The sequence below is a fragment of the Caretta caretta genome, chromosome 28 (genome assembly GCF_965140235.1).
Source record: "Caretta caretta isolate rCarCar2 chromosome 28, rCarCar1.hap1, whole genome shotgun sequence".
Lineage (NCBI taxonomy): Eukaryota > Metazoa > Chordata > Testudines > Cheloniidae > Caretta > Caretta caretta.
Window position 1 is genome coordinate 9,741,698 of NC_134233.1, and position 22,016 is coordinate 9,763,713.

General features: G+C 49.9%; 3 non-coding genes across 3 annotated transcripts; all 3 read left to right on the forward strand.

The window, feature by feature from the left end:
- The first annotated feature begins 2,188 nt into the window (after positions 1 to 2,188).
- On the forward strand, positions 2,189 to 2,260 carry TRNAC-GCA (transfer RNA cysteine (anticodon GCA)). Its single transcript has one exon. It is a non-coding gene; the product is annotated as a tRNA-Cys (tRNA).
- A 5,918-nt stretch (positions 2,261 to 8,178) lies between these two features.
- TRNAM-CAU (transfer RNA methionine (anticodon CAU)) lies at positions 8,179 to 8,251 on the forward strand. The gene has a single exon. It is a non-coding gene; the product is annotated as a tRNA-Met (tRNA).
- A 10,321-nt stretch (positions 8,252 to 18,572) lies between these two features.
- On the forward strand, positions 18,573 to 18,644 carry TRNAE-CUC (transfer RNA glutamic acid (anticodon CUC)). Its single transcript has one exon. It is a non-coding gene; the product is annotated as a tRNA-Glu (tRNA).
- Positions 18,645 to 22,016: the final 3,372 nt, after the last annotated feature.

Here is a 22,016-nt window from a genome sequence, read left to right on the forward strand (position 1 = left end):
AGCCCAAAATGCCATTGGCTTTCTTGGCAACAAGGGCACACTGTTGACTCATATCCAGCTTCTCATCCACTGTCACCCCTAGGTCCTTTTCTGCAGAACTGCTGCCAAGCCATTCAGTCCGTAGTCTGTAGCGGTGCATTGGATTTTTCTGTCCTAAGTGCAGGACTCTGCACTTGTCCTTGTTGAACCTCATCAGATTTCTTTTGGCCCAATCCTCTCATTTGTCTAAGTCCCTCTCTTTCCGATCCCTACCCTCCAGCGTATCTACCACTCCTCCCAGTTTAGTGTCATCCGCAAACTTGCTGAGGGTGCAATCCAAACCATCCTCCAGATCATTAATGAAGATATTGAACAAAACCTGCCCCAGGACCGACCCTTGGGGCACTCCGCTAGATACCGGCTGCCAACTAGACATGGAGCCATTGATCACTACCCATTGAGCCCGACAATCTAGCCAAATTTCTACCCACCTTCTAGTGCATCCATCCAGCCCATACTTCTTTAACTTGCTGACAAGAATACTGTGGGAGACCGTGTCAAAAGCTTTGCTAAAGTCGAGGAATAACACGTCCACTGCTTTCCCTTCGTCCACAGAACCAGTTATCTCATCATAGAAGGCAATTAGATTAGTCAGGCATGACTTTCCCTTGGTGAATCCATGCTGACTGTTCCTGATCACTTTCCTCTCCTCTAAGTGCTTCAGAATTGATTTCTTGAGGACATGCTCCATGATTTTTCCGGGGACTGAGGTGAGGCTGACTGGCCTGTAGTTCCCAGGATCCTCCTTCTTCCCTTTTTTAAAGATGGGTACTACATTAGCCTTTTTCCAATCTTCCGGGACTTCGCCCGATCACCATGAGTTTTCCAAGATAATGGCCAATGGCTCCGCAATCACATCCGCCAACTCCTTTAGCACTCTCGGATGCAACGCATCTGGCCTCATGGACTTGTGCATGTCCAGCTTTTCTAAATAGTCCCGAACCACTTCTTTCTCCACAGAGGGGTGGTCACCTCCTCCCCATGCTGTGCTGCCCAGTGCAGCAGTCTGGGAGCTGACCTTGTTTGTGAAGACAGAGGCAAAAAAAGCATTGAGTACATTAGCTTTTTCCACATCCTCTGTCACCAGGTTGCCTCCCTCATTTAGTAAGGGGCCCACACTTTCCTTGGCTTTCTTCTTATTGCCAGCATACCTGAAGAAACCCTTCTTGATTTGCGCTTAGCTCAACTGATGGTTGGTTGGGAAATAGTATTCTAACCCTCGATCAGGGTTGAAAGGGACCTCAGGAGGTATACAGTCCAACCCCCTGCTCAAAGCAGGACCAACCCCAACTAAATCATCCCAGCCAGGGCTTTGTCAAGCCAGGCCATATAAACCTCTAAGGATAGAGATTCCTCACCTCCCTAGGTAACCCTTTCCAGTCTTCACCACCCTCCTAGGGAAATCGTGTTTCCTAATATCCAACCTAGACCTCTCCCACTGCATCTTGAGACCATTACTCCTTTTTCTGTCATCTGGTACCCCTGAGAACAGGCTAGATCCATCCTCTTTGGAACCTCCTTTCAGGTAGTTGAAAGCAGCTATCAAATCCTTCTCACTCTTCTCTTCTGCAGACGAAATAATCCCAGTTCCCTCAGCCTCTCCTCGTAAGTCATGTGTTCCAGTCCCCTAATCATTTTTGTTGCCCTTCCCTGGACTCTCTCCAATTTCTTTCTGTAGTGGGAGGGGGCTCTGAAAACTGGGCGCAATGCTCCAGATGTGGCCTCATCAGTGCCGAATAGAGGGGAATAATCACTTCCCTCAATCTGCTGGCAATGCTCCTCCTAATGCAGCCCAATATGACCAGTTACCCATATTGAATGCAGGCTCAGCAATATTTGATAAATTGGTTGCTGTCCATTCAGTCGGTTATTTCCTACTTATTCATAACTAATGAAGATGCTCTAAGGGGATGGGAGAGAGCTGTCCCGTCCGTGTAGTTAATCCACCTCCCCAAGAGATGGGAGCTGTGTCAGTGGGAGAAGCTGTGTCGGTGGGTGGGCAAGCTGTGGTGTCTACATGTATAGATAAAGTTTAATCAAACCCCATTTTTAAAACCACCCATGGTCTGGGAATGGAAAAGGAGCTCTCTGAGCAGGGCCTGTCCTTCAAAATCCTTAAGATCACTGACTTGCCTATGCCAATGCCATGGGGGGTGTAGCTCAGTGGTTGAGTGTTTGACTGCAGCTTAAGTAGTCCTTGGTTCAAATCCAAGTGCCCCCTTACAAGCCTGTTCCCTTAACAAAAATAAGCACATTTCCATTATGTTCGGGAGCTCCACTGAATAGGGATGAATGGAAACACTCAGTGTTTTCCTGTGCAAATCCATAGAAACCTAGCAAACAGGTCCCTCATCTGAAATCAGTTCCAATCCTCTGAGTGTCTAGTTTATGTTTTCATCAATGAAACAAAGACACATGAAGGCACATTTGCAGATCCTTGGTCTCCATGGGCTACAATGTGCAGAAGAACAAGAACCCCATCCCCTTGGGAGGAATGGACTAGTCTGTGTTACATTCCAATGGCAGCTGTTTAAAGGGATTGTGCTTCGAGTTCATGATCACCCGCAGCGTCTCTGTAAGGTTACCAACCACAGAGCCGGTTGTGGCTGCATCTAAGTAACCGCAGAGTTAGTGTAGTACCAGATCGTTAATTGCACAGCGTCACTTTCGGTCTCGTTGATCATTTGGGTAGAAACAGCCATTTCCTGCCTCTCTTTCACACAGAAGGACAATTTTCTTTGTGCAGACGCAGGAACATCAAGATCTTTCTCTGTCCCTTGTGGAAAGCAGAGTGTCAAATTCCAAGGAACCTTTCTCTTCTGCGATGGAAACAATGGAGAAGCAGGGGGCCCTGGGCACCTCCAGCCCTGGCCGGGAGATGGTTCCCTCCCCGCTTTCTTTATGCTGCTGTTGTTATTTCATGGAGTGTCTGGGATGGGGAAAAAGCTGAGTTCACTCCAGGTGGAGGGAAAAAAGGACCCTGAGAATCTCAGGGCCTCAGGGAAAACCTAATCCCTGCTACCGGGATCACTGAGGTGCTGGGGATTTGAGCAGGAAAGGGACTGTGTGAATTGTCCAGGTGGGGAATGAATAACCACCGACAACTAGTTCCACCTCATTAACCACGGACACAGGCTAACGTGCTGCAGATAGAAGGGAAACTGGGAGCAATTCTTTGCTGTCAGCCATGGAAACAGTGACCCGAGTGCACTGCAGTGAATGTGCTGGGGAAAGCTGGACTTTACAGGCAGGTGGAAATAGCAGATCCGAGAAACTCCCCCCCCCCCCCCAACTTCTTCCACCGGGGTGAGGTGTTGAGCGACTCACAGCGCCCCCACCCCCCCAGCGCCGTTACCTTTCAGCAGGGGCTGGCAGCTCCAGCCAGTCAATGCAGGGGAGAGGGCCGAGTGTATCTCTGCACCCTGAGTCCAGGGCAGGCCCTCTCTCTCCCCCACATAGAGAAACTGGCCCTGCTGCAAAGTGACCCCTGAGAACCAGCAACCTCCAGGACAGAGGGTTTGGCCCTCAGAGCAGGGAATGTGTCCCCCAGGCTGCCGTTAGGCCCCTGGAGGCTCTGGAAACAGGAGGGCTCTGAGTGTAACCCATCCCAAACAGCCCCTAGCTCAGTGGCAGAGCGCATGCTTTGCATGTATGAGGCCCTGGGTTCGATCCCCAGCATCTCCAAGTTCTCTTTTCACCCTGCTGCTTTGCTCAGGCCCAGAGGGGATGTGGCCCAGCAGTCTCCCTGCAGGAGTTTCAGTCCTGCTCAGTGCGGGGCAGGTGCCCATTGCACGGAAGGTCTGTGGGGGTTTCTGCTCCTAAGTCACCTTGGTACATTTAAGATTCCCACCCAAGGGGTGGCTTGGGACAGTAGTGGATGAGAAGGGGGAATCCTCCAGCCCTGGAGGGAAAGGTCCCGTCTGCCCAGACTGAGGGGCAAGGAGACGGAGGGGCAGTCAGTGCTCAGAGAGGAGAGAGCTCAGTGATTTACACCCATCAGGGGACACTGTCTTTTTGAGGCGGGTGCAGCTGGCTTGGGATGGTGCTGACGATGGATCAAAAACAGGCTGGAGTCAATGACAGATGGGACACAGAAGGGGAAGGGGAAGGGCATCTCCATAGAAGGTCCTGGGTGCTCAGATACCCCAGGTCTAGGTACCCTGGCCTGTCCCAGAGAGAAAAGACAAAGAGGGGCCCAGCCCCCCGACAGTCATCCCATGGACAAGAATCTGGTTGGGAGTGGGGTGAAGGTTCCCGCTGGACAAAGGGGAGCTGAAGTCCCCCAGCGTCCTGGAATTTAAGCAATGCAAGCTTCAAACCCTGCACGGGTGGGGCCTGAGGGGCACCCGCAGAAGGTTGGGCTGGACAAGGGCGGCAGGTTTCTACAATTTTTGGTGGTTTCCAGAATGGGACCAAGTCCTGCCTCCCCGTCCACCTCCCCCCACATCTGCCTAAGGCTCTGGGATGGAGTTTGGGTATGGGAGGGAGAGGGAAAGGGGTTGGGCTCTGGGAGGGAGTTTGGTCTGTGGGTTGCGGCAGGGGGTTGGGGTGCAGGAGGGAATGCAGGGTGTGGGGTCTGGGCTGGGGCAGGGGGTTGGGGTGCAGGAGCAGGTGTGGGGGCAGGCTCTGGGAGGGAGTTTGGGTGCATGGTGTGGGCTCTGGGCTGGGGCAGGGCGTTGGGTGCAGGAACGGGTGGGGTGGCCAGGTTCTGGGAGGGAGTTCAGGTGTGGGCTCTGGGCTGGGGGAGGGGGTTGGGGTGCAGGAGAGGGTGCAGGTCGGGCTCTGGGAGGGAGTTTGGGTGTGGGGTGTGGGCTCTGGGCTGAGGGAGGGGGTTGGGGTGCAGGAGAGGGTGCAGGTCGGGCTCTGGGAGGGAGTTTGGGTGTGGGGTGTGGGCTCTGGGCTGGGGGAGGGGGTTGGGGTGCAGGAGAGGGTGCAGGTCGGGCTCTGGGAGGGAGTTGGGTGCGGGGGGTGGGCTCTGGACTGGGGAAGAGGGTTGGGGTGCGAGAGCAGGTGTGGGGGGAGGCCTGTGGGAGGAAGTTTGGGTGCGGGATCTGGGTTGGGGTTGGGGGTTGGGGTGCAGGAGGGGGTGCGGGCGCAGGCTCTGGGAGGAAGTTTGGGTGTGGGGTGTGGGCTCTGGGCTGGGGCATGGGGGTAGGGTGCAGGAGGGAGTGCAGGGGGTGGACTCAGGGAGGGAGTTTGGGTGCAGGGGGTTGGGGTCTGGGCTGGGGCTTGGGGTGCGGGAGAGATTGAGGGTGCAGCTCTTACTTCAGGCATCTCCCAAAAGCGACCCACACCCCCCTCTGGCAGCAGCTCCTAGGTGGGGGGTCTCTGCCCATCGCTGCCCACGGACACCACCCCAGCAGCTCCCATTGCCACAGATGGCAGAGTCGGCCCTCGGGGCCGGGGTAGCGTGTGGAGATCCCCCCACCCCCGGGGCTGCAGGGACGCGCCAGCCGCTTCCGAGACTGGCAGGCCACACGAAGTGTAAGCAGTGTATCTGGTGGTGAGGTCTGGCAAGTTGTGGAAAAGAACTTCAGGGGCCGATCTCATCTGCATAGGCACACCCACCCCGCCTAGACGCGGCCATAGCTGCCCAAATGGTCACTTTGGCTGCTGTGGGATCCCCAGTGTCTCTGTTATTGGGGCAGGAAGAATAAATTGTTATTACCCTGATTATGGGAACTGTGCTGGGAACTGTACTTGGCCTTTTGTGATGATGGAGGGACTCACCATCAACCAAGTAGCACTCGCTAGGCAAGGGTCATGGGTTCCAAAACTCTGTGAATTGAGAGAGGGTGGGGACAAGTATTAATACTTTGTGGCATGGGTTCCTTGATTAGGGCCTTGCATGCTAATTGTCCTTCCTTTTGTCTCTCCACTGTGGAATCTCAGAGCTAATCTGGATTCCATTAGGGGTCTCGTTACAGGCTGCTGAGCTCACTTTGGGCTAATGGTGGACCAGCACTGAGGCTCCCCTACTACAAGCTGACTTCACTAAAAAGCTGAACTGACTAAAAGCTGAAATCACTGAGTGTTGTGTTAAGTAGTGGGGGAGCCTGAAAATATATTGTGGAGAAGTTTGTGGGACGGCTGGAGTGCCTCGTGGACAGGCTGGTGGAGCAGTTCATGGGACGGCAGGAGCTGCTGGTGGGCCGCGGAGCGGAGCTGAGCGAAGCAGTTTGTGGGGCGGCTGGTGGAGTGGAGGCCTATGGAGCTGTGGGGCGGTCAGCTTCAGATCATGTAAGGTGCCTTTTACCCCCACCCCCATCTCCACCCAGGTTGGGAGGTAAAGCTCTGCAGATAAACTTTTGAACTTTGGGGCTGCCCTGACCAGGGACAGAGACTTTTGGGTCATTGGACTTTTGGGACTTTGGGTGATTTGGGGTTGCTGGACTCAAGAACCAAAGGGAAAGGGCATGCCCCAATTTGCTTGGGGTGGGTTTGTTTTTTTTGCTCGTGGGTTGTGTTATGAATCCTGTTGGTGCTGTTTCCCCAACATAATGCCACATTGTTTCTCTCTGTTATTAAAAGGCTTTTTGATACACTCAGACTAGGTGCTTGCAAGAGGGGAAGTATTGCCTCTGGGAGGCGCTCAGCGGGGGTGGTACATATTTGTCCCAGGTCACTGGGTGGGGGCTCGAGCCGGTTTGCATTGTGTTATTGGAATGGATCCCCTAGATATTGAACCCGGCCCTTGTTGCTGCCAACTCTGACGGGCAGAAGGGTTACACGGAGCGAGGGTGGGCAGGAAGCCGCCTTAGCCCCCTTGTGCTGCCGGTGACGGCGGTGGGGGTTCCCGGGTCCTTTTAAATTGCCCGGGGGCAGCAGGCGGGGCTGGGGGAGACACCGGGCCCCGGACTTTGGTGGAGCCAGGCCCCCGTGGTCTTATGTTGCTGGAGCATGGGCACCAGGGGCCCAGATGAGGCGCCTCCCCTGCAGCTGGAGGAGCATGGGTGCTAATCCACCTTTTGGTGAGTTGGTTTTTGGAAGGTTAAATGAAGGCAGCCTCTGCTCTGGGCTCGCCCAGTTTCAGGACCTGACGCTGCTTTGCACAACGATGAATCTCGGAACAGGCCAGCACTGAAATGACGGCAGAACCTGAGGAAGGAAAAGCCTCCGGGTTCGTCTGTGGGCCTTGACGCCGAACGGGAGCCGTAATTTGACTCGCTTTGTGGCTGCGGCCAGAAAAATGTCAGGACAAAGTCGTCCCAGTGATTGTGACACTGGGTTTGAGGCGGCTTTGGTCTTATTACAATGTAACTAGCATGGAACACTTGTGTTTTTAAAGGTGGCTTCCCCAAGCAATCCCAAGTTGTTCTTCCCAGAGCTGGGTGATGGTGGGCAGCAGGGGATCTCCCCAGTTTGCGGGGAAATCTCTCTGGGCCCCACTGTTAGTTCTCCAGCCTTTCTCCCCCTAACCACGCACACCTCTCCCCACCCATTATCAATGCTTTACAGCGACCCCTCCCTCCCCTTATGGGATACAGCCTCTCGGTGACAGAGACTGCCTGGGGCTCCCCTCTGCATGGCCCCAATGGGGAAGGAAAGGGACCGATGGGGGAGGAAGAAGACGGGCAGAAGGAGTCAAATGGGGCTAAACCAGAATAGAGAATAGAGGAGATTTTCTTCCTGTTAAAATGGACTGGAGTCTCATTGCTGGAAAGCCACACCTTGAGTGAGGTTTGAACCGGCAGCCTTTCAATTGCCAGGCAAAGGTGCGAAGCACAGAGACCGATCACGGCCGACTTCCCAACGCTGTCCAAGGAGCCCCTGCAGGGGTGCAAGTGGTTAGTGCAAAGGGCAATGTTGCTGGGGTTGTGAATTCAAGCCTTCCCTGCAGGCCTGGTTTCTATTACCCCATGGAGCTTCCCCAGCTTGCTTGTCCTAATTCACATGGAAAGTGCCATGAGAGGAAGGTCTGAAATGTGGACGTTGGTGCAAAGCTTGGGACCCCCCACCAATGCTGGCCCTAGCTCCGGGTGGGTTGCTCAGGGGCAGGGAGAATTGATTTCTTTGCTGCTGAGAAAGCTGCCAGGACGGGTCTGTGGGCACCAGAGCTCCCCGCTTCTTCCAACACACGCCAGGCTCTGTCACTCCTGGAGGAGGGTCCTATAAGCATTGAGCCTAAAGCTCTTCCAAGCCTTCTTAGCGCAGCGGGCAGCACGTCAGTCTCATAATCTGAAGGTCCTGAGTTCAAGCCTCAGAGAGGGCAACTCTTCTTGCTCCCTGCTTCAGATTTTCTAACGGAAATCGTGGAAAAGGGACTAGAGCTGAGTGGTTTCTCGACACCTCTCCATCCATCTAACACACACCCAGAGACTTTACTAAGGGTGCGTCTACAGTACGAAATTAGTTCAAAATTATTCGATTCGAAATTTCGGGAGCTATTTTAGACATTCAGGCTTCGGTGTCCCCACTAAAGCGCGTGAATTCGGCAGAGTGCGTCCACAGTACCGAGGCTAGCATCGAACGTCGGAGCAGGTGCACCGTGAGTCGCTATCCCACAGTTCCCGCAGTTCCCGCCACCCACTGGAATTCGGGGTTACGCTCCCAGTGCACGATGGGGCAAAAACATTCTTGCGGGTGTTTCTGGTGCGTGTCATCAGGAAGCTCTGGCAGACAATCGTTTCACGCCTTTTTGGCATGCAGACGCCATACTGCTTTCAGCATATGGTGCACCGCTTGCTCTCCTGCAACTATGAATCCGCCTCTCATTTCCTCTCCCCTTCCAATGTAATCTCTACTATCTGCTCTTTCTCTTCCTCATCAAACTCTTCTGCCTCCAACTCTGCTCTCCCGCTGGTGCCACGCTTCCGAGCTTCTCCGGGTTGTCTGTCCTGGGCTCCCGCCTCCGTGAAAGCCACAGAAGACCACCATTTCCCGCCTTTCTTCGGCTACCACAAACCAAACAGCACCTCTTCCCCTGCCACAGTTTTGACCGTTGTAAATACCTTGCGCATTATCCAGCAGTATGTGCAGTCCCTGCAAAACGGGGTGAGGAAACGACGACGGTGCGATTACTATACTGATGAGGACATGGACAAAGATGGCACGGCGTGTGGCAATTGGTGCTGCTGGGCCAGGTTCATGCCGTGGCACGCCGAGTCTGGGCCCAGGAAACAAGCACAGATTGCTGGGGCCTCATCGCGTTGCAGGTGTGGGATGATTCCCAGTGGCTGAGAAACTTTTGTATGCGTAAGGGCCACTTTCATGGAGCTTTGCGACTTGCTGTCCCCTGCCCTGAAGCGCAAAGACACCAAAATGAGAGCCACCCTCACAGCTGGGAAGTGAGTGGCCATAGCCCTGCGGAAGCTTGCAATGCCCGACATCTAGCGGTCAGTCGGGAATAAGTTTAGAGTGGGCAAATCTTCTGTGGGGCCTGCTGTGATCCAAATAGCCAACACAATCATTGATCAGCTGCTAGCAAGGGTCGTGACTTTGGGAAATGTGCAGACCATTGTGGATGGCTTTAATGCGCTGGGGTTCCCTGACTGCGGCGGGGCGATAGACATAACGCATATCCCTCTCTTGGCCCCGGAACAGCGGGGCGGCCACTACATAAACCGCAAGGGGTACTCTTCCATGGTGCTGCAAGCCCTGGTGGATCACAAGGGACGTGGCGAAAGGGATGCACAAACAATCCAGTTGGGCCATTGCCCACAAGCTCACCCCAAGCAGCTTGGACTCCTGATGACTGTGATGCTGAGGTTCCTTAGACCCCTGTTCATATTTCAGACCCCAGCCCGTGCAGCATCCCTGCCATACCACTCACCATCTGCCCCAGGAGAACCAGCTGGTGGGCTGCATCCACAGGCAGATAGTTTATGCCGCTCCCCTCAGAGCAGCAGCCACAGCTGTGCAGCTAATCCCCACATCTGGTTGCCGGGGATCCAGCTGGATTGTTTGTGCATCCCTTTCAAGACTTGCCCTCAACAACCTGGCAGCCCCCAGCTTTCTCATTGCTCTGTGGTTGTTTGCTCTGTGAAAGGGGCCTCTAGGAATTGGTATTTCCAGAGGCATTAAAGAATCATAAAGGAGAAGGAAAAGTTAATGCCTTAGAAAAGTCTGTGTGTCTGTGTTAGATGGATGGGAGGGTGTCGAGAGCAGAGTGGTTTCTAGTCTTTTTTCTCTGATTTCCAGTGGTAATCAAGGTCGGCCATTGCCAGCAGTTGACAAGAACATGTGAGAACAGTGGGGGCGGGAAATAAACATGGGGAAATAGTTTTACTTTGTGTAATGACCCATCCACTCCCAGTCTTTATTCAAGCCCAAGTTAACTGTATCCAGTTTGCAAATTAATACCAATGATCACTACAAAAGGTTCCCCCCACCCCACCCGGCTCTCCTCCTGGTAATAGCTCACCTTACCTGATCACTCTCGTTACAGTGTGTAGGGTAACCCCCATTGTTTCATGTTCTCTGTGTATAGGAGTCTCCCCACTGTATTTTCCATTGCATGCATCTGATGAAGTGAACTGTAGCTCACGAAAGCTTATGCTCCAATAAATTTGTTCGTCTCTCAGGTGCCACAAGTCCTCCTGTTCTTACTCATGGTGTTGTATCCCCATAGTGTGGCCGTTTGGTGTCAGTCCTTTTAAATAAACAATGAGTTTTTTTCATAGAAACCATATTTTCCTCATACAGACACAGGAGTAGATTAATCTACAAAGGGAAGGTGATTCCAAGGCAGTTGCGGAGGGAGAAGGGAACGTTTTCAGCATCACTAAATTATTGTGTTGTACCTCACACACACACAGAGTGACAATAAACTCAATTAACTGAGCTACCAACACACTGTACAGGAATGAAATAAACAACTTTATGTTCAAGGAGTTCGGTGCATTTAAATAATATTAAAAATATGTTTTGAGCAACGCATGGAAAATTCATTGTATTGTACGACCCACTTGATATAGTGAATACACCACATAATATTTAATGAAGTTAAGAACCATGTGCTTATAAATTAACATGTTGTGCCATTTACACACGCACAAGACCTAGAAAAAACTGAATTATTTGAGCTTCCAACATTTCCACTTTCTCACAGCATGTTAGACCCCCTGCTTTAAATGAAATATGTCTAAAGGCCAGATGTATGAAAGAATTGTCTCGTTCTGTATTTCTTAGCTTTTATCTCAAAAGATAATAGCCTCATAATCTCCCCCAAACACCCTGGGACCTCTGCAAATTATTAAAATGCCCCTGTTCTCAGCAAGGCCACGACAGTGACCCACAGCTAGAGTGTCTAGGCCAAGCGTTCTGAAGGAGGCAAGTCAAAGATTTTCTCTCTGCTTCCCTTGGCAAGGTCTGAGTGGGAAAACAAAATCCCCCACATGGAAAGTTTTCTGCTGAGAAACCAATACTAGTCTGTTTGGGGACTTTGATTTGAATGGATTATTATTATTCTCTTCTGATCTCTGAATTATTTCAGTTCAGTCTTTGTCCTCCAGATGTGTTGCAAGGTGTTGAATTGCGGGAGAGAGAGGCCAAGTCATGACGTCTCTTCCCCTCTTTCATAGTTTCTTCCAACTTCTTAGGAAGTTCCTCTGCTATGATGTGAGTCAAGCAGTGTCCATTGTCTCTGGGCTGTCTCGGAGGAGTCCGCATTGTACACGGTTCCTGGGAGAGTCCTTGGGAGCGTGGATACCTTCACCGGGCCAGCAGCGAGTCTGGCTCCTCCAGCGTCACACCGGAATGGCCGTGGCCATTTCCCAGCCTCATCACATATTTCAGTGACGCACCCAGAGCAAAACTCCACCACTTCCCAGACAAGGCTAGCACACACCATCCACCCAGGTATTAGCCTTCAACAGATCACGACTTTTACAATGATAGCTCACCAGGCCGACTCTGTTCAAATCGTACCTTAATTCTATGAGAGTGGTGACTATGGGGCTTCCAGGGCGCTGCTTTGAGCACAGCCTGCCACCCCTGGGCTGACACTGCAATGGAGACGTCCCCGTAGAGTCCCTCTCTCCCGGGATAAAGATGGCAGCAGGGCTGGCCTGGGTCACCTGACGTGGGCTTCTGGAGCTCAAGCTGTGGGGCTGAAAAGTGGGGTGCAGATACTGGTGTTCCTGCTGAAGCCTGGGTTTGGAAACCCTCACCCCTCATGGGACCTCAGAGATTGAGCTCAAGCCCATCTGTCTCCACTGTCATTTTATAGCCCTGCAGCTGCAGCCCCAGAAGCCTGAGTCAGCTGCCCCAGGATCTGAGACAGGTGCCCTGGGTGTTTTAATCGCTGTGGAGACATAACGTTGGGATATGTCTACAGTGCAATGAATCACCCATGGCTGGCTGGTGTCACATTAATCAGGGTCATGTGGCTTGGGCTGAAAAGTTGCAGTGTACAAATACAAAGAAACAAGAGCAAAAACCGGTTGCCTTTATAGCTAGATAGCTATAGATACATGGCAAATAGCAACAAGAATCAGCGTAGAGCTGGATCAAAAAAACCGAAAGATTAATCTTTGCTCTACAAATAATAACTACTGATAAATGGTAATATAAAAAAGGACCTGGAATTCCTTCATAATTTGACGGTTCTTGGAAGTTCCAGGCATATTGGCTAGAATTTTCGAGACACAGATTGTCAGAAAAACGTTAACACGCTGAGTGCTCCACCTGAAACAACAGCAAATACTGTTGCCTAGATAGATAGATACATTGCAAAGAGCAACAAGAATCAATGTGGAGCTGAATCTGCAAAAGGGAAAGATTAATCTTGCAATACAAATAATAATGTATTAATTAGTATTATTATTTATTTATTATTATGTCATAAAGGACCATGAATTCCTTCATACCTTTATCATCCTCAGGATGTTGCTGTGAATTCAGAGACATGATTGTTTTCTGTAGCAGCCGTTGCAGTTTCAAAAGGAAATGCAGGCAGAAAACGAAGCAGAGAGGGTTGTGATGGGGCACATGAAAGGAGAGGAGGCTTGTTCCTCTTGAGTTTTCTTTCCATTGCTCTCGTGATCCTGATGGAGGAAGCGGAAGCTTAATTTGAGTTTGTCCCCACTCGTCTCCTTCTGTCGGCGGAGTGTGTCTTCACCAGCCACCTGGGCTTCTTGCCTGCCTGCTCCCAGCCAGGAGTGGGGGCGGGGGCCAAGGGCCCAGGCTTCTCGGCTCCCTGCGCTGGGAGCCAGGAGCTTTCGTGCAGCAGCCCCGCGAGGAGCCAGGCAGGTGCAGCCCCGCTGGGATCAGGGAGCGGAGGGCAGCCATGAAGGGAGCCAGCCAGAAGCCATGACATTGGCAAGACAGCCAGCAGCCCCTGTGAGTAAGGCAGTGTCTACACAGACACTGTGTTGTCCTAACGACCCCAACGTAATCCCCGTGCCTCTTGAGGAGCTGGAGTTACTATGTGGGTGTAGCAGGGCACTTACATAGATGGGACAAGGCTGTAGTGTGCACCGTGAGGTAATTAGGACAACGTAAAATGCTGTCGGCGGGCCTAACTGTGTAGTGTAGCCCAGGTTTTAATCTCCTGCTGATGGCTTATATGCTGGGTGCCTTGTTTCCTTTGCTTAGGAGTGCTTGTTCTCACACCTATCTCCTCGCTTTCCATTCCAGTTCAGGGAAGGAGAGAATAACCAAGTCTTCAGGTATGAAAAGGCAAAACATTTCTACATGACCCTTCGCAGTCAGTGAAACCTGTGGTGGGAAACGTGCCCTTGATTTTACTGCATTTTGGTTTCTTGTCTTGTTGGTTGCTCCCGAGGAGCTGGCAGGGAAATGTCCATGGAGAAGTGGAGTGGATGTGAGGTTTCTTGCTTATGAGATTTGCCTGCGTTTTGGCCTCATTGTGAGAAGGGCAAATTGGATGAGACATTGCACCTTTTCTGATGCCTGTCTGAGTTTGGAAAGTAAGTTCTTTGTTGTCCTGTTCTTCAAAAGGGAACTGAGGGAGCGGATATACACTGGCAGCTGAGAAAGCCTCAGAAGGGGACATCCAAAGCTGGGGCCAATTCGTTTCTGCAATTGATTGTAGTGTAGTGTGGTGGTTATCATGTTTGCTTGACACACAAAATATCCCTGGTTTAAAACTAGGCAGAAACAGTGCCTTTTCCCCCAACTGATCACTTTTGGTCTTCCTCCATTCCAAGCCCTTTGCTGAAATACACCCGTATTTCCCACACTTTTTGTTCCTTTTTCTTTCCTTTTACGATATTTTAGGGTTGTAATTTAATGGCCACACAATTTTGCTCATGAATTAAAGTTTAACACAACATTTGACAGCCTTTTCCCATGCCCTCTTTTCTGTCACTTACAGGAGTTTACTTATGGGAATATTCACTGATTTATTGCACTGAACATTTCAAAGGAAAGGTCAGAATCATTTACCTTGGATTCACTTTCCTTCCTTCTTTCTAATTCTTTCTCCCACGTAGATGGGGAAATCTGTGTTGGAACAATTTAGCTTACCACTCTCTCTTTCTAGACGGAAGCTGACACAGTTTAAAACTTCCCAATTTGCAAATATCTATGTGAAAATATTTTCTAAACCAATGCAGAGATCCTGGGCAGGGCTAGGGGTGAGGCAGATTAATAATTGGCTGTTCTTTATTTTGGTGCTTGCTAATTGGCCATTTGGAATTTTAATACAGGATGGCATTACAGCCGAAAGATAATCTCAACATGTGGAGAAGAAACGGTTATACGGGCTAATAAATAATTTCTTGGTGTCACACCAAAAGTGATGCATTCCAGTGTGAAAGAAGAACTAATTCATGTCTTATGAGCATTTGCTATGTAGTTGTAGCCATGCATGTCCCAGAAAAGCTTGTCTTTGTCCCCAACAGAAGCTGGCCCAGTCAAAGATATTATCTCACCCACCTGCGCGTTTGCTCGCCACACTACCTGAGACAAGCGGAAAGAGACTCAAAGCAGAGAAAAGGGAACAAAGAAGTTGAATTCCTAGCTGAAAAATGGGCCCCTTTGTCAGCTAGAGGCAATCTCAGACGATTCTGGGACCTCTTGTGGCTATTGCTGGTTTTGAAAAAAGCCAGGTGTTATTTAGACAATATCGCTTCCAGTATATCCACTGAAGCAGATTTATGCTTCACGATTGCTGTGTATCCAAAGAGATTCATTCAATTCGGCACACAAGTGAATAGAGATGGGCAGCTGGAGTCAGCCAGTTCGCCCCCATCTCAAAGTCTTTGGTTTTTAAAAATGCCCCTTTTTGTGTTTATAAGGGACAGGGCACAAAATGGCCAGATGATAATAAGCTATTGGGGTGAAAGTTCTGAGGTTTTTTAAATTTGCAGTGAAGACTGAATGGAGAATTGTGTCGAGAAGTTTCTTTCCCTGACTGAGGATGGAACCAAGGCAGCATCAACGAGACTCCTAACCAGTAGACCAAGGGTACTCAACAGGTGTACCACGGGCCAACTCTAGACAGCCAGAAATTTTTAATGGACCCTGAAATCTTTTTATGTACTTATTATGATGATTTTTTAAAATTATTTTCTCTGCAGTCTGGACCTTGATTATATCTCGACCAAGGAATTCAGACCTTGACAAAAAATAATTGACTACCCCTGTAGTAGACCGTAAGGGGGGGCAATGTAGGGTTTTTTGGTTCAGCTCCTCTATGCTTTCTAAGGCTCCTTTCTCTCCAGTTTAGGAAATGGTCCATTCCCCATTTCAGAGGGGACAAGAACAGAGAGTGAAGGAACCCCTGTGCTCATAACCTGAGCTCAAGGAAAAGCGTTGAAACAAGCTCAAATTATGCTTTAGGTTCCTCCATCAGAATCCCAAGAGCAACACAAAAGAGGAACAATCCTCCTCTGCTTTCATTTACCCCACCGCATCCCTCTCCGCTTCTTCTTCTGCCTACCTAGTGGCTTGTCCAGGGAAACCACTCCGCTGATTATAATTTTGGCATAGAAAGCCAGGGAGGGGATTTGCTTCCACTTGACGTGAGCAGATAGCATTCTGACTCAGTGTCTAGAATCAGGTTTCCCAGCTTCGGCTGCCCCCGGTTTGTTACCTCTGCGCAGGCAGGAAGCAGCCAAAGTGCTGACCCTCGCGTCACATGGGCTCTGGTGTCATGATGTTTTGTACAGCATTGGCGAGTCCATGTTTTATCTCTTTGTCCTCCTCGGTAAGCCGGACCCTTCCCCACAAATAGTTTCCTCTGACGCTGGAGGGATCGAAGTACCTGCAGGTTTCCTTCACTCAGCTTTATTTTCCTGCATTTCTTGTGTCTTGTATTGCTGTGCCAGGGAGCTGGCAGGGAAATGCCCATGGGAAAGAGAAGTCAAAGTGAGCTTTCTTGGTTTGGCGCTTCCCTGCGTTTTGTCTCCTGGTGAGAAGGGGAAACTGGAGGAGCTATCATAGCGTTTCTGACGGATATCTGAGGTAAAAAAGAAGCCATTGGTGTTCTTTGTGCTCCTGTTCTTCAAAGAGAAACGCTGAAATAGCTGACGCAGTGGCTACTGAGAAAGCTCAACTAAACAGGCGAAAAGCTCGCCACGACTGGTTTTTGCAGTGTAGATTATTACCACGTTCGCTTCAGGCATGAAAGGCCTCCGGGTCATTGGGCAGAAACAGTGTCTTGTTTTGCTTCTGATTATTTTTCTTTTCATTCCCTTCAAGTCGTTTATCAAGCTTTCTTCCTCATTATTTTTTCCTTTCATGAAACTTTAGGGTCGGAAGGTGGGGATTACTCTGAATTTTGAGGGAAGGAATAGACCGTAAGTTTGGAGATTGCCAGCTACTTAACAAATATGAGCCTTGAAGAATCCCAACCCTTTGTCCTCTCCCTGGAGATTTGGAGCTCTCACTGCCATGGCCTGGGTTCAAGTCCCGGTCAGGGAAAAGTGACTTTACATCAAAACACCTTAATTGAGGGGGGAGGGATAGCTCAGTGGTTTGAGCATTGGCCTTCTAAACCCAGGGTTGTGAGCTCCATCCTTGAGGGGGCCATCTGGGGCAAAGATTGGGGATTGGTCCTGCTTTGAGCAGGGGGTTTGACGAGAGGACTTCCTCAGGTCCCTTCCAACCCTAATCTTCTATGATTTAGCTCCCAGAAAGCGGTTTCCCCTCTTTCATTTCTTTTGAGATAACTACAAGCAGCCTCATGTCCCCTTTTCATGTCAGAAACGTCTATTGACTGATGATCACATTTCCTCTCCTTTCCTGTCTAGGCAGGGTCGGGGTGTGAGGAATGAGAAAAGAACAAATGGAAATTTCCAAGCCAGCCTTTTAACAGACAACTTCACATTTCATTAGAAATAACACTGATTTCCTTTCAGAGTGGTAGCCGTGTTAGTCAGCAAAAACAATGAGGAGGACTTGTGGCACCTTGGAGACTAACAAATTTATTTGGGCGTAATCTTTCCTGGGCTAAAACCCACTTCATCACATGCATGGAGTGGAAAATACAGCAGGAAGAGATATATAGAGAGTCCATGAAAAGATGGGGGTTGCCTTAAAATCATAGAAGATCAGGGTTGGAAGGGACCTCAGGAGGTCATCTAGTCCAATCCACTGCTCAAGGCAGGACCAATCCCCAATTTTTGCCCCAGATCCCTAAATGGCCCCCTCAAGGATTGAACTCACAGAGAACTCTTTGAAATGGGCCAGCCTGATTACCACTACAAAAAGTGATTTTTCCTCCTGCTGATAGTAGCCCATGACATGCTAATGAAGAAATAGCTGTGATTTAAAATCTCCACTCAGAAATGGTGAACAACAGCAGAACCCAAAGTAACTGAAGGAAGGGCAGATGATCACAGTTAGTTCATTGTTTAAGTCAATATTGTCTGAGATGTTCTGGGGAGAGAATTCCACGGTAAATGATTTTGTAGTTTTGCAGGACATCACACCCCCTGGGGAGAAGCTCCTGAAAGAAAATGTGGCCCCAGGAGTGTCAGAGAAGGGAATCACTCTTTGCCTTACAAGGTGGGTGAGGGAAACCTGCAGGGACTTAGATTCCTCCAGAGTCTGATGAAACCATTGGTGGGGAAAGTCTGGGGAAGCTGACTAGGACAAGGAGAGGTAAAAAGGGCTTGCAGCTCTTGTGCAATCCCCATGCTCCCAGCAGAAGGGTCCAGGGGGTTCAGCACTTTGGCTGCTTGTTGAGGACACAGAATTCAGAAGATGGCAAAACTCAGAGCCCTGTTACATGGAGACATAATGCAATCAGCTCACACCGAGGGAGAGCCAACTCCCTCCCTTGCTCTCTATGCCAAAGTTCCTATCAGCTCAATGTCCTTCCCAGAAGAAGGCCCAGGTCGGCTGCTGAGAGGGTTGCAATGGGGTGAATGAAGGCAGAGGAGGATTGTTCCTCCTGGGTTTTCTTTGTGTTGCTCTGTGATCCTAGTGGAGGAAACTGACGCAGCACTTGAGTTTGTTTCAGTGGCTTGGTTTGGGCTCAGGTTGTGACCCTGAGCACAGGGGTTCCTGCCCGCTCTGCTCTTAGCCGCTCAGGGAATGGACAAAGAAGCAGTTTCAGAAATTGGACAGAAAATAGCCTAAGAAAGTGTAGCACAGCTGAGAAGAACAACATTATTCTCCTCTCCCTGGTGGTCTAGTGGTTAGGATTTGGCACTCTCACTGCCACGGCCTGGGTTCAATTCCCAGTCAGGGAAAAGTGACTTTACAGCAAAACACCTTAATTTATTCTTCACTTGCAATTTTAACAAATTGATGGTTTTTCCCTGATTCCCCCATCTTCTACGTGATCTTGGCAAGGGCTTTGGAGACCATATCAAAATCAAAGCTTCCCACTGACTAGGAGCAGAATGTGGGCATGTTTCCACTGTGCACCTAGATGTCCACAAATAGACAGGTGCAAATTAGTCACAAAGAGCTCAGAAAAGGTTTAGGGGATGACAATCTCACTCCCTAAGTACCTACATGAGGAACAATACTTACGAACAGGCTCTTCAATCTAACAGACAAATGTATAATGTGAGCCAATGGCTGGAAGTGAAGCTAGACACATTCAGATTGGAAATAAGGCGTGCTTTCTGACAGGGAAGGGAATTAACCATTGAAAATCTTACCCAGAGTCCTGGTGGAGTCTCCATTCCTGGAAATTTTCAAATCAATATTGGATCTATTTTTTTTTAAACAGATCTGTTCTAGTTGAAAAGGAATTCTTCGGGGGCAGGGGTCGGGCCCGTGCTAGACAGGAGGTCAGACTGGGTGTTTAGGAAGACCCCTTGTGGTTTTAAAATATGGGAAACAAACCCTTAAATGACAAACGCTTTATTCTGTGAACCAAAAAGAAGTGCTTCCCCTGGCTCTTTTTCTCATTTTGTAAACAAGGGCTTGGAATTTCAACCCTCAGTGAAGCTTTGCCTTTAAACTGAATTAGGTGAATTTTCCAGCTCTTGATCCTCTGAGTCTAAGGAAGAATCCCTGAAAAGCAGGTGAGGTTTCAGTTCAGAATTTCATAGGTTAATTTGATGCCATCCAAGAGTGAACCCTTAGGTAGGGAACAAGTGAGAATTTGTTGACCGAGAAAAATTCCTGGTGAAAATTGGCAAAGCTGTGGATATTTTTAAACATTCCAGTGAATTTACACATGAAGATACAAACAGAGAGAGAAACACAGAGAGAGAAAGAGAAAATCACACACTGCACAGGCCCATGCAGGCATTAACAAAAATCAGACCCACACACAAATCCACATAGCACACAGAGAATCAGAATAACAGATTCAGAGCAGGCTGCACATCGGGGACAGGAGGACGGTGAAGAAATTTGGCATCATGTGACCTCCAGAAGAAGAATGGGGAGCGTCCAGGTACCAGCAATGCCGGTACAGGTAAGTAACCGTTTTCATGTTCTCTCCACAGGTACTAATGCGGAGAGTGGACCAGAGGATACATCTGAGGGAAGGGAGCAGAAGGAGACTGCGCCAATTGGAAGGCATGAGATGCACTGTGCTAGGGTTGGGGGTTCCACGACCACCGCTCCCAAGAGGAGAAGGCGGGCGGTGGTGGTCGGGGACTCTCTGCTCAGAGGGACTGAGCCATCTATCTGCCATCCCAACCGGGAAAACCAAGAAGTCTGCTGCTTGCCAGGAGCTAAGATTCGCGATGTGACGGAGAGACTGCCGAGGCTCATCCAGCCCTCGGATCGCTACCCCTTCCTGCTCCTCCACGTGGGCACCAATAATACTGCCAAGAATGACCTTGAGCGGATCCCTGCGGACTTCGTGGACCTGGGAAGAAGGATAAAGGAGTTTGAGGTGCAAGTGGTGTTCTCGTCCAACCTCCCCGTGGAAGGAAAAGGCTGGGGTAGGGACTGTCGAATCGTGGAAATCAACGAATGGCTACGCAGATGGTGTCGGAGAGAAGGCTTTGGATTCTTTGACCATGGGATAGTGTTCCAAGAAGGAGGAGTGCTAGGCAGAGACAGGCTCCACCTAACGAAGAGAGGGAAGAGCATCTTTGCAAGCAGGCTGGCTAAGCTAGTGAGGAGGGCTTTAAACGAGGTTCACCAGGGGAAGGAGACCAAAGCCCTGAGGTAAGTGGGGAAGTGGGATACCAGGAGGAAGCATGAGCAGGAGTGCAGGAGAGAGGAGGGCTCCTGCCTCACACTGAGAAAGAGGGGCGATCAGCGGGTTATCTCAAGTCCCTATAAATAAATGCACGAAGCCTGGGAAACAAGAAGGGAGAACTTGTTGGTTCTAGACTATTCTCAGTGGTAGAAGAGGACAGGACAAGGAGTAATGGTCAAGTTGCAGTGGGGAGGTTTAGGTTGGAAATTAGGAAAAACTTTTTCACTAGGAGGGTGGTGAAACACTGAAATGCGTTACCTAGGAAAGTGGTGGAATCACCTTCCTTAGAAGTTTTTCAGGTCAGGCATGAGAAAGCCCTGGCTGGGATGATTTAGTTGAGGATTGGTCCTCCTCTGGGCAGGGGGTTGGACTAGATATCTCCTGAGGTCCCTTCCAACCCCGATATCCTAGGATTCTATGATCATTTGGCCAACAACATGCAGCAAAGCACCCAACTCAGTTGCATGAATGCTCTATAAACCACTCCTCAGTTATACAGAGACTCCAGCATATCTCCCCAGCTCTCAGCCTTGCACCTCAGAAATGTACCATCTTACATGGCTCACGGCCTTCTCTTGAAAAGTGTAAGCTCATTAATTAGTTCGCCACTTCATCAAAAATAAAGGGGACATGCACCAGCCTTTGTCATGTGAGCAACTTTCCCAAGCACTTTGGACAAACTCAGGAGTAAGTATAAAATATTAAAATAAGTTTATTAACTACAGAAAGTTAGATTTTAACTGAGTATAAGTGTTGGTCACAGAGGTCAAAAGTGGTTACAAAACAAACGAAAATAGACTCCCAGTCTAAACCCTAATTTGAATCTACTAAGCAAGAATTGGATCAAACAGCTTTTCTCACTCACTGGTTGCTCCAGGCAATGTTGAGTTCTTAATACACAGACTGAATTCCCTCTCAGCCTGGGACCAATCTCCGCAGTTCAAATTCTGAGTCTTCCAGACAATCTTCCAGGTGTTGAGATTGGGGAAGAGACAGGCCACGTGGGGGTGTCTGACTCTCATTCATATTTTTTCTCCAGCTGCTAGGTAGATTCTTGCCGTGATGCTGGGGTTAGTTAGCCCCCAATATGGAGCAGCAGTTTGCCTCCTGCACCTTGTGGTAGGCGTGTCACAGCTCCTTCACTTTGGCCCCGCACAGCAGTGTGTCCCTGTCATGGCCCCTTTCTATCATGCATCACGAAATCTGCGTGCGCACCTCGGGAGTTACACCGCAGAAAGCTGCTTTCCTGTGCAGAAACTTGCCCGTGTAGACAAGGCCGCAGAGGGCTTACATAAGAACGCCCGACAGGTCATAGACTGGGTCAGACCAATGGTCCGTCAAGCCCAGTGTGAGCACATGTAGGGGGTCTCTCCTGTGTACGTTCTCTGATGTGTGATTAGGGTAGAGCTCTGATTGAAGCTTTTCCCGCACTCAGAGCATGTGTAGGGCC